At 41.9% G+C, this 12,056-nt stretch overlaps 1 protein-coding gene across 2 annotated transcripts in view; it reads left to right on the top strand.

Annotated features, from left to right (window-relative positions):
• Nucleotides 1–12,056, top strand: part of PAPSS2 (3'-phosphoadenosine 5'-phosphosulfate synthase 2) — a 60,213-nt gene that overhangs the window by 723 nt on the left and 47,434 nt on the right. The gene's annotated exons all lie outside the window — the stretch shown is intronic.

Genomic DNA, 12,056 nt, shown 5'->3' with positions numbered 1-12,056 from the left:
GATACATGATGATTGCTGCTGGAAACATCAGCATTACACAAGCCGAGGAAACCTGGCTGGGCCAGATTTTCCACACGTGTGTGCATATACACACATATCTGACAGCATGTTATATGCTGTCAGAAACACTGGTACAACTGTCATGATGTGTACTCAGTGAGCCTTACACACATACATGCATTCATAGGCATTTGATGCACGCTTGCTTAACTTTGGCTGAATCCTGCTGGGGGTACTTCAAAGGGAGGGAGCACCAAGCCACTCTGCCCTCCCTGCTCTAAGGTGCTCCTACCTGCTCCTGTGGGATGTTTTCTTATCAGCTGTCATAGCAAAATGCTTTACCCTCCATGTTTAAGGACAGCTTATCTGTTACACTAATAGTTGCTAGAGACAAAGAAGAGAAGAACTCTCTTGGCCTGCGATCTTACTTGTATGCTTTCCAGCCTGCTGGTGCTGATGAAGATGTAACATGTTCAAATTCACTAACTGTGCACAGAAGAAGTGGAGTCTAAGCCTCAAACACCAACTCTCCTGAATAACTTCCTTTGCCATTAATTTACCCTCAAATATTCCCATTTTCATCCTAAATCTCAAATTAATTCCCTCTTAAACCCCATTCCAAAGAGTTATTTCCCCTACTAGAAAAGCATCCTCCTCTATGCCCCATTCGTTTCCCCTTCTGCTTCCACTCTCAAATGAAAGTAAAACTTTAATTTTTTTATTTACTTAACAAAATTTATATCTCACTTTTCTGCCCTCAAAAGGGCCACCAAGGTGGATTTTATCTCATTTATCTTCTCTCATTCATTTTATCTCATTTATCAATCTCTTCTGTCTCCTGTTAAATTTTAACCAGCAGCAGCCCAATCCTATACATTTAACTTCTGTTCTCCTGCCCCCCAATTTAGAAAGGCTGGAAAATAAAGGCTCTGAAACTTAAAGAAACAGGCAGTGACTTAACCAATCACCAGCATCAGGATGAACCATGTCCCCATGCGTGCTCAAATATCACCTACACAGCAGGCAGGGAGCAGATCCTGCTAATCTTTTTTTTTTGTCTGCCCGTACCTGTGTTTTCATGCTGCTTCAAACATCCTGCTTTATTTGATCCATTGCACAAATGCACCAGTTGAATTGATGGGGGGAGAGGTTGCCCTTCAGGTGGTGGTTCAGTGTGCTGTGTGCATTGGGAAAACTTCACAACTCTCATGTTTGTTGATTTGGATAAACTGTTCATGTCATGTATTCCATTACTGCATATGCTCCAGAATGCTGTTTAAAATAATGTCTTTCTGTGTCTTAGAAGCTCAGGTCATCCCAGGAATGCTGTGTTTATTCAGTAGATAGGGGTAAACACTCTGCATGTGCTCAGAGGAACACCCCTCTTTGCATTAAAGAAAGGTGTCAAGGGTACATTTAAGCCCTGATTAGCAGTTTAAAATGTTGGCTACTTTCACAAAATACATTTGTTTTTTGACCTACATGTGAAAACTCCATGGAAACAGCATTCCATTTATAAATGTTTCTCCTCTGTATTACCATATGATGCATTCCCAACTCAAAGATTTCTTAGTGAAAATGTCCCAGAATGGGCTCTCTATTTTGTGGTGCCTTGTTGTTTGGGAATGAAAACAACCTCCTGTTTCTTCTGTCCTTAGGGTATGACTGGCACAGGTCTTTCGTGGGGATTGTTTGGAGGCATTTAGTGAGGATGTCCAATCCTCCTGATCTATACAGAGTTGTTTAGTTGGGCTATGTTCTTTCAGGACCATGTATTCCCTCTTTACAGTATCTCTAGTTTAGTCTGTACTGCTCCATGTCCATCTGTGTAGGACACAGAACAGATAGCAGAGACCAGCACAGACCAAGCACACCGCTGTTTGCACAGCAAAAGGTGTCATGTCAGCATGCTGGGAGGGACGAGAGAGAACTCTCTAAAGTGTCTGGTTTGCTGCAAAACAGATGAAGTGAGAGAACCTCTCAGGCAATACAATCCTTTTAAAATAAAATAGGACTGTATAACAATGATAGCCCCAAAATATAAATACTTACGTACTTAAGATTTAAAGAAAATACAAGGCTCTTGCATAGCAGATTGTATGACTGAATTCTCAAACTAGAAATGGAAGAAAGAAAACATAAATGGAGAGAGGCAGGATGGTTCCGTTTTTTTTCCCAAATGATTCCTGCTGTCTTCATTGTGCCTCTTATGCTGACCTGTTAGCACCCTGCTCTCTCATACCAGTAGAATCAGAGCTCTGGACTTCCAAAATATTCTGGGGTGGGTCCTATGACTCCCTTCTGCTAATTTGGATCCTATGACTTCCTTCTGCTAAATCTTCCTTTAACAGAGAAAGATTTCCTTCAATTGAGAAAGGCTTCTTTCTTTGTTGAGGGGAATCTGTCTCTGGTAGAAGAAGAAGATGTAGTGGATGACAGTCATAGAGTGTAGTGGTTAGGATGTTGGACTAGGTTTCTGAGAGGACCAGGTTCAAATTCCCACTCTGCCATAGAAACCAGGTGACCTTGAGCCAGTCACACACTCTTAGCCATAATTCCTTATAGGGGTAGGATTAAATGGGGGAAGGGAAAGGATTTTGTAAGCCACTTTGAATCACTATTGGGACTCAATACAATAAATACAGTGCATTTCTAGAAGTGGCCTCATTTAGCACCAAAAGAGTACCATGAGTTTCTCACCAGGTTAATGACTGTCATCCAGATTATATAGTGTGCACAGAGCAGAGAGCAGAAGGAACCAAAGTACAGCAAGTCAGAGGTGCTGCAGAAGAAAGGACGGTATCAGTCAGAGATGCCTACATGGTTCAAGCAAGAAAACCTTCATCAGCACCACAGAACAAGGAGAAAAGTCAGTGTTGTGAAAGACTTGAAAACTAATTCACTGTGCACAGCAGAAGCCTTGCCAGATATTAGAGATTTGACTCTGACACTTTGGACTGAAACTGCAGGGTTCATTTGTGAAAGGCAGAGGTATCTCACACAAGGCTGTGGTCATCTGCTACCCTGTACTGAGGAAAGCAGGCTGTATTCCTTGGGCTACATTAGAGAGAATTCATTGGCGTGTAGCATCAGCTCTTGCCATCACTGCAGTATATTGTTTAGGAAGCAGCTGAGAGAAAAACTGATAGGAACGCAAAAGTCTGAGAGACTCTCCATCTCCTTATCTAGACCATTATTGTATTTTTTCCTCTTTTCGGAGTATGTTGGCTGCAGCCCAGGAAATTCTCTAATCACATTTGCTTCCTCCTTGAGGTTCAGCTTCATTGTTTGACAGATTGGTGCTTCAAAGTTTGTGTTGGCTAGGCTGGTTGAGGGTGTTCTGTGACTGGAAACACACAGTTTCGGGGCACCACGACACTGGCTGAGCTCTAAAAATCGAAGAGATCAGGGCTGTGAGCTTGCCCACAAGCACCTGATGTTGATGTGATTTATGCCACCCAGCTCTATGCAGGATTGCATAAATACAGTGTTCATCATTATTAGATGAATATTGTTAGGGTAGCTAGAGAAAAAAAGGTTCAAATTATTTGGAACCAATGTTAGGGTTGAGAAGCCAGCTCTGAAGAAGAGCTGGGAGTGGGGAAATCCTGCAAACCCCTAAGAACCAAGATATGTTGATATGCTTGGAATATTTGCACATCTCCATCACATTGTGTGCACTTCCAGACTTAATAAAATTGCTTCAAGAGGAGAGCCAGTAGTTCAATTGCTAACATGGGTTAAGTCCTGTAGATCTTGCTTACATTTATATCTGTAAGGATGCCATTCTTTTCTGTGGGAACGGAGCGGGCATTCAGATACATGGAATAACACAGGATTTAGGTTATCCCTCTTCCCTGAACAATGTGACTTTGTCTTAAACCTATGTTTGTCAAACAACAGTTCTAAACGTCAGGGATAAAATGTTTAACCAATAGATGTGTGCATGAAGTGTTTCGCTTGCCAGCGTTAACCTCAGCAAGTTAGTCTTACTGTGCCTTAAAGCAGTTTAAGTGTTTGACTATGTATCAAAGGGATCAAAAGTCTAGCAAGGAGCATGCCATCAAATACGCTGGTCTATATTTTGTCTGGCAAAAGAAACACAAGAAGTATGAATTAGTTGGATCCTAAGTACTGCCAGCAGAGCGAAACCTGCAGAATGGGAATTTCCTGGTTTAGCCAGTCTTACTGCAGCCCCCAGAGCCCCTCCAAATTTTTCTTCTGGGGTGCCCAAGAGACATGGGTGAAATGGCAGCTAAGGATCCAGACAAAGAAAGTAGCAATGGCTGCCTGCTTTGTAACATGTATCTTTTTTCATTGGCTTAGTTCCTGCCTATAATTACCATGGGTAATTTTTGAAAGGAAGTGATTTCTGCCGATTCCCTCATCCTGTGGCAGCCCAAAATGCCCTCTAAAATGCTGCTGCTGAGGGGTAGGGGCACCCTGGAATGGTTTGGGAGGGGGGATTGGCGAAACTCTCCCCCCCATCCTTGCACCTGTGGAAATTCTAGGGGGTATCCATGCCATTATGTGTCACTAATATATTTCAGAGAGAGATTATTTAAACTTCTAAAAAAGTAAAATAAATAATGTGTTTATAGTCTACTGAATATTCTTGACAGAAGAACTTTGGCAATGTATTTAAGTTTGAAATCAAAGCCCAATTAACTAAATTTGCAGTGCCATCCTAAGCAGAGTTACACCCATTGACTTCAGAGGACCTAGAAGAATGTAACCCGGCTTAGGTTGGCACTATTAATTTTTTACGTTTAAGTTTCATTGATTTAAATAAGTTTAAGCATTTGCTTCAATTTTCTCCCCATTGAAATTAAAAGGCATTGGAATTAACAGGCCCATCTCAGTCGCCTTGATGTAGATAATTGACTTCCCCTAATGTTGCTGCTTGGCAATTAGCACTCAAAGGCATACTGCCTCTGAAGATGGAGTTTTAACTTAGTAACCCTAGTCAATAGTCATTGATAGACTGGTTCTCCACTATTTGTCTAGTTCCCTTTTAAAGCCATCATACGTCTAGTGGCAAATAATTGGGTAAGTTGGTTATGCATTGTGTCAAGAACTACATTTTTTTCACTCTCCTGAATTTACGGCCTATCAATTTCTTTAGGTAACCCTGAGTTCTAGTATTATGGAAGGACGGGGGGATGTTCATTCCCCATATCACTTATAATATTAAAAACATAAGAGCTGACATGCCCATTTTCTCCCTAGCTATTGGACAATTCTGAAGTGCTCCGCATTTTTGCCTAAAGGCCAAACTGCACATTACATGAATGGTCCATGATCAGATCTCCTGATGTATATTTTGATGTTAAAAGACAGCCACAGGAGAAGAAAGGGGAATTTGGATTGGGGTTGTGGAATGGAGGAGGGAAGTTTTTACCCGTTTCCCTATTGTGTCATTTTTGCAACAGAGATCAGCTCCTGGCCTGAACTGCTGTTGGTCCTGGTGGGGGGGGGGGGGGAAGGTACACTATGGGGACTTGTCTTTCCTTTACTTGGGTTAATAGCAGCTTTGGGAAACTGGGTAATTGCTATCAGATAAATGGGGTGGGGAAGAGAAAGGTTGCTACAGCCCTAGTCCAACTCTCTGATGCATGCTGATATTTAACCAGGGCTTTTTTTCAGGGGGAACGCAGGGGAACGGAGTTCCAGAACCTCTTGAAAATGGCCACATGGCTGGTGGCCCCGCCCCCTGATCTCCAGACAGAGGGGAGTTTAGATTTCCTTCCGCGCCGCTCAGTCAGGCAACCCACTGAGTTCCACCACCTCTTTTCCCAGAAGAAAAGCCCTGTATTTAACAATTTAACAAAATATGTCAGGAGATCTAATTCTGCACCTCACACATAACATGTAGTTCAAAGTTAACATCAGTGGTGATAGGTTTGTTGGTTGCATCTCTGTTAAAGAGAAGTGCCTTGCAATCTAGGAAGCTGCAGTAGAACTCTTTCCTGCAACATTCTGCAGTATCAAAGAAGGCACAGATGCTTTAGAATTGGATCACATCACTTCTTGAGCCGTTTTTGTAACAATGGATGGCTGCTGTAGCCCTTCTCTTCTACTCATTCAGTATTCAGAACCATTAATATTGAGCAATCCTGTGCACTGAGGTTCTTGAGAAAAGGACAGGAAGCATGTTTGATGTCAGATATGTAACATAAATAAAACCTTACTCAAAATAAACAAATCTAAGACTACAGCCCTATGCACACTTACTTGGGAGTAGGCCCTGTAGACCATAATGGCTCCTGAGTGAAGATGCCTGAAACCTGGAAACTAAAAACAAAACTCAGATTGAACTTTTTACTAGGGAGATTTCTCATAGGGAAAGGTGCGTCTTATGTGAGTCTTGGGTGTGTGTGTGTGTGCTTTTAGATTTTTTGGACATAATAGATCAGGTTTGCCTGGCACAGAGTCTATTAAGCTTCAAGTACCAAGTTTAAAAACTCCTTAAAAAAATTCCAGTCAGTTTTGCTTGAACACCCCCCTTATTCTCTGTTCACTTATCTATACTATTTTATATACCTGTGTTTGTCTTCTTTCTTAATTTTAAAGCAACTGTTTTGTTTTCCATTTTTTTTGCTGCTCCTTTCTGAATAATGTTATATTGTTCATTTACTGCTTGCTGCTGTTTAAAATTGGTTAAATTTTAAGTAGAATGTTTTTTCACCGTCGTGTGTTTTATATGGAGAAACTGAATGATAGATAGATATGAAAGAAATAAACAAGAGGACAGCTTTCTTACACTGTGAATTGTAGATCTCTGGGGTTCTAATTGTAATGGTGTTGCTTTCCTTCTGTCCTTTGGAAATGTGAATATTCTGTCCTTTGAGACAAGTCATGGGAGAGAAAACACAGACTGTTTTAAGTAGAAATTATTGATGAACCAAAGCTTATCTGAAAATGCCCCCTTTTGGCACCTTAAAAAGTAACAAATTTATTATGGCATAACTTTTGTGACCCAGAGACCACTTTGTTAGCTACATGCATTCAACAAAGACTGTATTTCTAACAAAGTGGGCTCTGGCTCTTGAAATGTATGCCATAATAAATGTGTTAGTCTTTATGGTGCCTCAAGATTCTTTTGTTAGTTTGGCTGCCACTGACTAACACAGCTACTGCCCCTTGGAAATTTTCCCTTAACAAAGCTTCACTTAAAGTCAATAAGAGTGCATTGTATTTTGCTCTGAACACCAATGGCATGGTAAAGACTCGCAGCATAACTATATATTCATCTTTTTCAGCCAGCTTTCCCAAATACGCTTAATAAAGGTAATGTACATATTCACACACAAATACTGCATCAGTATGAGTATCTGACTAATAGAAGAACTGCTGCTTGTTCTTGGTGCCTGATTTCTATATACAGAAAGCCTAGCCAGACTCTCTGATTTTATTTTGCATTTATTAACCTGGAATAAATACCACCCTTAGATTTTTTTTCTCACCTTCATGTATTAAAATAATTCATTAATTTGGAAAGCATGGATTAATTACTCTTAACTGATCCTAGAGAAGAAACCATATCTAAGTGTCTCCATACTTGTTTTTCATGTATGTTTAAGCAGTAGCATCTCCAGTAAAAGGATCTCAAACTAAGAGACTAAAAAGCTGAAGGAAAATTAATTTTACTAATGTCAGCTAGCAGTGTTTTGGAGTGTTGTTCTTCAATCACCACAATGTATGAGAGCCATTGCATGGCAACACTTGGATAAGTGTTAATATCTCAGTAACATGCATAAATAAGTAACCATATATGGAATGAATTGATAGTTTTATTCTACAGGGAAAACTGTTCACCTTACATGATTTGCTCCCATGATAAATGTTAAATGACAACCTTGTTGGCAGCCTGGAAGTAAAAGGACAACAAGCTCAGAGAGTGGATGATAGTCTGAGTTCAGTAATGGGCCGTTTCCACACTACTTACCTTCATCCAGAACGCTGCGGAACGTCACGAAAAAAATGTGGAAGATAGCGTCTTCTCGCGCAAGTTTTGTTTTGCGACGTTCCGCGGCATTCCGGATGAAGGTAAGTAGTGTGGAAATGGCCAAGGTATCCAGAGGCCACAATTAATGAGTATTTTTAAGTCAGACTGAGGCATTCATATACCTCAGGACTATGAATTAAATAAAATTTGACTTTAAAAAATTCGCTATGAAGTCTGACAAAGAAAGCAGTCTAGTCATGTTAATTGTTACATCTTCATAAAATTTAAACAATTCACACTTTAGATTGCTGTTGGCAAACAGCCATTGATTTTAATGGGACTATTTAGAAGCAGGCATGTAGGTTATGGACTGCAACCCGAAACTACTGTTTTCAAACCTATTCTGTGATTTTAAAGGTTCCATTATTCTCCCATCATTGTATAAATTACAACTTTCAATCCAGAGATGCAGTTTGCCTCTCCAGATGCTCAGCTAGGGCAATCTGGAGATACTTGCTGGAGTAATGTTCTCGCAATCTTTTCATCTAAAGAAATGGTGTAGAATATAGGTGGTACATGGCAGGAGAAGGGAATCGGCAGCCAGTGGGAAAAGTTTCCCAAAAGTATTTGAAAGACTACCTCTAGATTTTAAGGATCCAACCAGATGTTATTAGAGCTCCAATGGATTTCTTCCTTACATAGCAGGCATATTGGGACCTGATTTATATCTGGGTGGTGGTGGTGGTGGTGGTGGTGGTTAAGCCTTCCTCCTCCCTATTTTCCTGACCTAAAGAGGTCTAATAGAGTTACTGTGTGTCACAGTGGGTCACTTAAAACATAGTACATATTCTACTTATAAGTTTTATTTGATCTGGTTGATAAATACATAATCATAGGACCATTATTTTCCAGATTAAAAAACCCCCAATGAATAAATGCTTAGATAGCAGTAAAATCAGTAGGTTTTACACATTATAACAATATTTTGATTCCGCTTTTATTGTTTTTGTAAAAAGAAACTGCTTTGTTTTGTAACTCTTCCATTGGGATATTTTGTTGATGCTCTGTTTTCTAGCCTCTGCTCATTAGGGAAGTTCTGTGGCTGGAAATAAATAATTAGAGAAGGAACCCCGTAGGAATTGTTGCAGTCTGAAGGCTATAAAGTTTGGTTAGCTCATGCTAAATGTAGACTATTCCTTGTTTCACACTGCTAAATCTATAAGAAAACAGAGTAGTCCTAATCCATGCAGACGAAACCTTGTCATGTTCCATAGTGCACACGTACAGGACGGTTGTCCAGATCTTATCCAGCTCCCTTCCAGAAAACCACAAGCCACCCTTCTTTGTCAGACCAAAAGCTAAGGTAGCCTTGGTCAAAGTCATTCAGGGAGTTCAGACCAGCCAACATATGTTGCAGACAGAAGTGGTAGGGTATGGAGGTCGAATTCTCCAGGGGTGGTTTATTAATATTTTCAATGTTTCTCTATATACAACATTTCCACTTGCCTGCAGTTTGATGGCTAGCATGCCAGAGAGAGATTTTAAATGAAGCCCTCTCCCTAGTATGCAAGTTTATCTGGTGGTGTATTGTCGAAGGCTTTCACGGCCGGAGAAAGATGGTTGTTGTGGGTTTTCCGGGCTGTATTGCCGTGGTCTTGGCATTGTAGTTCCTGACGTTTCGCCAGCAGCTGTGGCTGGCATCAGGGCCGGATCTAGAGGGGGGGCAGGGGGGTAGTCTGCCCCTGGCGCCACCAGGGAGGGGGCGCCGGAAGCAGCTCCCAGAGCGTGCAGGCGGCAGCATGGGCAGCCACACTGCCTTTTGCTTGCCCTGCGGGACAGGGGGCGGCTGGCTTGCCGTGTACCCCCTGTCCTGCAGGGCAGGAAAAGGGCAGCGTGGCCGCCCACACCATTCACTTGCCCTGCAGGAGAGGGGGCAGCCGGCTGCCCCCTGTCCCGCAGGGCAGGTGCATGGCGCGGGCAGCCTCACAGGCTCCCACGCTGCCTTTTGCTTGCCCCGCAGGACAGAGGGCGCGCAGCAAGCCGGTTGCCCCCTGTCCCACGGGGCAGGCGAAAGACAGCGTGGGGGGCTGCAAAGCCGACCACGCCATTCGCTTCTGAAGCAAATGGCGCGGGCAGCTTCTCAGCCCCCCGTGCTGCCTCCGGCGCGCAGCGTGATGACGTCATCAAAATGACATCATCACATCGTGTCAGGAGCGTGCGCGTGCTGTGCGCGCGTGCAGGGCTGGCAAGCGTTGCCCCGGGCGCCCAGAGTGCTAGATCCGGTGTAGCACCAAAAGACAGAGATCTCTCAGTGTCAACTGAGTGACACTGAAAGATCTCTGTCTTTTGGTGCTACACCTCTGAAGATGCCAGCCACAGCTGCTGGCGAAACGTCAGGAACTACAATGCCAAGACAACGGCGATACAGCCCGGAAAACCCACAACAACCATTTATCTGGTGGCTTTTTTATTATTTGGTAGTCCTTTATATATCATTGTATAATGTATTTTAACTTTTTTATTGTAAGCTCCTTGGAAAATTTTTACTGAAAAGCATGGCATAAATATTTAAACTGAATAATACACACAGGGAGCTTTTTACCTTGGCAAGTGACCACCTCAGTCTACCACCCCCATTCTTTGCAGCACGGGGAACAGCTTCAAACTAAAGCCTTGCCCTAGGTTTCTCCATCTATAACCAGCAAGCCACATCAGTTTGCATAACAAACAGGTTCTGCGTGTTGTGTCAAAATGCAACACCTCACATGCTTTAACAGTAGCTGTGGGAAACTGTTTTAAAGTTTTATGGTTCCCCTATGGTCTCCATTTCTGTTTAAGAGGTAAACAGAGCGATACCAGGAAAGTCAGGATTTATGACTCTGTGGCCATATGAAGACTTTAATTTGGTTCCAGATTTTATATATAAACACCCTAGAATAAACTAGAAGGGACCTTAGTTTCTCAGACAAGATAACAGCTACAGTAGGAATTCTTAGTGTTACTCAGGTAGAAAACCAAACTGAAAGGCATTTTGCTTTCCCTGCAGCCAGTTGCCTTAACTGCCTCTGCAGCTGTGTTAACATGATGTTTCACTCATTAGCCAGTGATAAAAATCAGCAAACCAGAAAAAAACGTGTCAAAACATTTCACCAACACCAACTTAAGAGTACTGGGATAATAGGGGAAAGATTCAGTTTCATTACTGCTAAAGATGTCTAAAGGAGTATTATTACTGATCACATTTTTATTCCACCTTTCCTGAGAGGAGTTCAGGGCATTGTACATGGATCTCTCTTCTGCAATTTTATCCTCCCTTTTGCAATTTTATCCTCTCAACAACCCTTTAAGGTAGGTTAGGCTGAGAGAGCAAGAGTGTCTTGTCCAAGGTCACTGAATGAGCTTCATGGGTAAGTAAGGATTTGAACCTACTGCTAGTTCAACACTGGATAAATCAGGGCCGTCTCTTTGCCTACAGAAAGTCTCATAGCAGCAAGGCTGAGAGTGGTCAAGAAAGAACTGCACCTCTGCTATTAAGTGTCCATGCATCATTAGGGAAGTGTGTAGAGTGACAAGAATACCTTCTAAGCTGTTTGTGACGAACACAAACCCTATGTGTTGCCAAGCTTACGTGCTCCCTCCCTCTTTTTGGTTTCAAGCTTTCCAGTTTCAGAAACAATCAAATTCCAGTTTTTAAAAGACTTCTGAATGTGGGCCCCTGTTTTTCTCCAGAAACAAATCTGGTTTAGAATCCCAGTTTCTGGATTTGAGTTTGAAGAAAACCATCCAGTTTAACATATGGATGACATTAAAAAAATGAAGAGTTTAATTACAGGCATCTGAAACCACCACACTTTTAAAAGGTGGATTTTTTTTAATGAGTCATCCCAGAGAAGTCGATTGAGACAGGTGGAGGTAAACCTTCAGGTAATTTGGACCCAAATTGTTATGGATTTACATTTTAAAACAAACACTTTGAGTTGTGACTGGAAACAAACTGGAAGCCCAATTTGGCCTAATACTGCTTCTGTGTGTTCATTATGGTGGAATCCTTTGGGGGGAGTTTGGGGGGGGCGTATTTTAAATTTATTAGCTCGTTACAAAAACAGCT

This window comes from Eublepharis macularius, chromosome 6 (genome assembly GCF_028583425.1).
Source record: "Eublepharis macularius isolate TG4126 chromosome 6, MPM_Emac_v1.0, whole genome shotgun sequence".
Lineage (NCBI taxonomy): Eukaryota > Metazoa > Chordata > Lepidosauria > Squamata > Eublepharidae > Eublepharis > Eublepharis macularius.
Note: the sequence above shows the minus strand (reverse complement) of the source record. Positions and strands in the feature narration are given on the sequence as shown.